The sequence below is a fragment of the Kogia breviceps genome, chromosome X, assembly GCF_026419965.1.
Source record: "Kogia breviceps isolate mKogBre1 chromosome X, mKogBre1 haplotype 1, whole genome shotgun sequence".
NCBI classification, from domain to species: domain Eukaryota; kingdom Metazoa; phylum Chordata; class Mammalia; order Artiodactyla; family Physeteridae; genus Kogia; species Kogia breviceps.
Window position 1 is genome coordinate 15,239,382 of NC_081330.1, and position 4,354 is coordinate 15,243,735.

Genomic DNA, 4,354 nt, shown 5'->3' on the forward strand with positions numbered 1-4,354 from the left:
CATTAACTTGCTTTTGATTAATTTCTTAAGTTTTATTATAAAAAATTCAAACATTCACAATTTTTAAAAGATAAGTTTAACAAGTTTCCTGCACCTGTCCCCCAGATTCAATAAATGTCAACATTTGGCCACCTTGTTTCATTTATCCCTCCCTTGACAGTTTTTCTTTTCCTTTTTCTTTTTTAAAAATCAATTAAAAAAATTTAATTGAATACATTTGACATGTATCTTTGTGCCAAGTTTAAGATGTTAGATACACTTATATGTTGTAATATGATTGCTAATGGGGCTATATTTATCACATTATATAATTATAGTACAATATTGTCTATATTCATTATACTGTGCCTTAGATCTGTGTGACTTATTTGCTACTTGTTACAAGTTTGTAGCCTTAAACACCATAACTCTTATCCCCCCTCCATCCCCTAGTAACCACCGTTTTACTCTGTTTTTCACTAGTTTAACTTTTTTAGTTTCTACATATAAGTGATATCATACAGTACTTGTCTTTCTCTCTCTGGCTTATCTGACTTAGCATAATGTGCTCAAAGCCATCTATGCTGTCACAAATGGAAAGATAACTTCCTTTCTCATGCCTGAATAATATTCCATTGTGTATATGTACCACACCTTTTTTTATCCATTCATCTGTTGATGGGCATTTGTCATCCCCTGACAATTTTGACTGAAGTATTTTAAAAGAAATCCAAGACATTATGTTCTTTCACTCGTGATTACTGCATTATACATCACAAAATCATAAGGATATGCCATATCCCAATTAATAGTAATTCCCTGGCCAATCACCTAATATCATTTAATTCCAAGTTTATATTCAAATTTCTCTTGTTTTGTTCAAATGAAGACCCAAATAACATCCACATAGTTAATTTGCCTTTTGTATCTCTTTAGTATCTTTCATTCATTCAGTAGTTTGCTCCTGACACCCCTTTTTATTGATTTGTTTTAAGAATGAGCTTTTTGTTCTTGAAGAATCTCCCACATTCTGGGTTCGGCCACTTACTTCTTTGTGCCATCGTTTTATTTGTTCCTCTATTCCATGTAATCATAAAACCTGGGAATTAGAGATAGATAATGTTTATGTTTTGCTCTATTCTGTTTAGTATAAGAGAGGAGCAAGAGTCTATGAGAATCCTCTTGCCTCATAGAGAGTGGGAAAGACATATCTTTTCATCCAAACTTTCCTTATGTCTTCTATAATATGGATTGTTCCATTATTTTGCTGGTTTATTTCTGTGCTAAGGAACAGAGGCCTTTCCGGATATAGGGACCCTCCATTTCCTGCATATGTTTCTATTCTGAAGAGCATGTAGGCTGTAATAAAATATATTCCAAATCCAGCCCTGAGGCAATGTGCATTGAAGTGTCTGGCATAATACCTAAGACGTCTCAATCTGGTAACTGTTAGTTAATGCTGAAGCAAAATAAATTCAATCCTCACTCAAAATAATTGTATGTCTAGTTACTAAAATAATCATTTTCTGGATTGAGGGAAACAAAATCCTCTAGAACCCCCCATAATATAAACTAAGGTATTATCTGTATTAGGTAAAGAATAAATATATTGAATAATCCTTGCATTCCTGGGATAAACCCCACTTGATCATGGTGTATGATCCTTTTGGGCTTCCCTGGTGGCGCAGTGGTTGAGAGTCTGCCTGCCGATGTAGGGGACACGGGTTCGTGCCCCGGTCCGGGAAGATCCCACATGCCGCGCAGTGGCTAGGCCCGTGGACCATGGCCGCTGAGCCTGCGCGTCCGTAGCCTGTTCTCCGCAACGGGAGAGGCCGCAGCAATGAGAGGCCCGAGTACCACACACACACACACACACACACACACACACACACACACACACACAAAGAAACCACTTAGATTTAGATTCAGGAAAATTCATTTAATTGCGTTCATGTATGTCAGCATTCTTGGAAATAGAACACAGATTAATCTGTGCTCTGTAAAACTACAATATGTCTTGATCACTCAATAGTTAGAAAATAAAAGCCTCCATTGGGCTTTGGTCTCCATATATATTTATTTTGTGTAGACAACAATGACTTTTCACCATTTCCTTTCCAATAATTCTATGATTCTCAAAATGGTAATTTCATTCGTTCACAGTAAAAAGTTCATCAAACCTTTTAGTACTGTTTGGGGATATAGCTAGCTGATTTTCTTCTGATTTCTTCCATTTTTGGAATCCCACATGACTGTAATGTGAAAGTATACCGAGAAGAACAGGAAGTTCAATCAGGAGACAAACCAATACAGAAGAGAAGTCCGGTAATGTCTGAGGAGGAGCAGTGTGACAGTCACCAGTGTCACAAGGACCATAGTGATTGTTGAGATAAGAAACAAACGTTGCATAATTCTGGGAAGAAATGTAAAACATGGAAGATATTTCCTAACAGAAATGGAAAAGGATTTCAACCGCAGTTCTTCTTCAGAAGACTTTTCAAATATCGAAAAGGAAGTTGCACAAGCTATAAAAAAAATGCCATTATTGTCACAACTGTGGGCATCGGGAGTTCATCCTTCAATAGAAGAGGTAGCTTTCTAAATGTCGACACAAGTAAAAACCAAGCAGACGTGAAAGGAAGCTCACTTAACACCAGGCAGACTGGTAATGATACCAAGAGAATGGACTTTCCATGTACTTGAAAAGAAAATTAAAAGAATGATAGTGCACAGCCAACTAGAGTAAATTGGAATCCTTTGGGAGAGGGCTGAAGTGTTCATTTTACATACAGGAAGCAGGCTGAAAAATGTGAAACAAAAGCTGATTATTATGTGGATGTGATGTGGCAGAATATCCTTGATGTTCAGAAAGACACTGAAGCCGCACCAGATATTGGCTCCTTTATCCTCAAGTAATCCACGATCACCTGGAAAGAGTCTTCTCAGAACTTGCAGGGTTTGTTCCCTTTCTGTACGGGGTGACAGCCAGCGGAGAATGAAGGAAGCCACAACAGTACAAGCTAGCTTAATTAACAAACCAAATCCCTTTCCTTTGAGGCTTTTTAAAAACACTTTCCAGGTTTAAAAAAAAGGTAAGGGGTGGTAAATTTTCAACTGTTTATAATTTATAGCTAAGCAAAATGACAGTGACCCTAGCACATTCCAGTCACAAGATACTCCAAGAATACCACACAAAGCAAAGCCAAGACTCACAGAATTATACTGAAAATGTCCATAGTGATTAGAATGAGGCCTGGGCACAGCGATATGCATAATGCATTAGCAATCTTTTTCTTACTTGAGAGTTCTTTTAAACAACAACAGTACAAAACCACTTCAGGGGGCTTCCCTGGTGGCGCAGTGATTGAGAATCCGCCTGCGGATGCAGGGGACACGGGTTCGTGCCCCGGTCTGGGAAGATCCCACATGCCGCGGAGCGGCTGGGCCCGTGAGCCATGGCTGCTGAGCCTGTGCGTCCAGAGCCTGTGCTCCGCAACGGGAGAGGCCACAACAGTGAGGCCCGCATACCACAAAAGAAAAAAAAAAAAAAAAAAAAAAAAAACCACTTCAGGTATGTCAATCAGCGAATCAGCAATTAGCACAGTTGTACGCATCAAGAGTTTATCTCCTATCCACGTGATATATAAAGAGCAATCTAGTCTGGATTTATAAACTCTGCCATATATGCATCTAAAAGACAACAATAAGCTTAAGAGGTGAATCATCAAATCCCCAATACTGTACATTTTTATCACTGCTGTTGAAATAACCTTGTTTGGTAAATTATAAGTAATTTCTTTTCAGTGTCTCTCTGCTTCATAACCACCAAACATAGGAGGTTTTCCAGTGCTAGTTGACCGGTTTATTATAAAAGGATATAGCACAGGAACAGCCAGATGGGAGAGATGCATAGTGCCAGGTATGAGGAAAGGACACAGAGCTTGCACGCCCTCGCCAGGCGCACCACTCTCCCTGCATCTCCACGTGCCCACCAACCTGGAAGCTTCAGAATTATTGGGTTTTTGATTCCTGCTTGTTCTCCATAAGACTTCCACAGACATGAGAATGGCAAAGCCCAAATTCAGGATAGTGTTTACGTGAGGGACAAATGTACTCACTCTGTTTGAAGTTTTATTTCCTTAGCTGGGAGGTGAATATACAGACATTCCTTATACTGTTTTCCATACATTTTCATATTCCTGATATACTTCATCAATAGAGAAAAAGCAAAAGGGAGATAATGAGGCAAGCAGTAACGCCCAAGAGAAAAATAATGGTATAGAGTATATCTTTCAAATATTGGTGGAAAATAACTTGGAGCCTAGAATTCTACTTCCAGCCAAGCATTCGAGTGTCAGGATGAGTGAAATGCATT

The 4,354-nt window shown here is 38.7% G+C and overlaps 1 pseudogene; it reads right to left on the reverse strand.

Moving 5' to 3' along the window:
* Positions 1-2,184: 2,184 nt before the first annotated feature.
* On the reverse strand, positions 2,185-3,890 carry LOC131748893 (dolichyl pyrophosphate Man9GlcNAc2 alpha-1,3-glucosyltransferase-like; annotated as a pseudogene).
* Between the last annotated feature and the right edge of the window lie 464 nt (positions 3,891-4,354).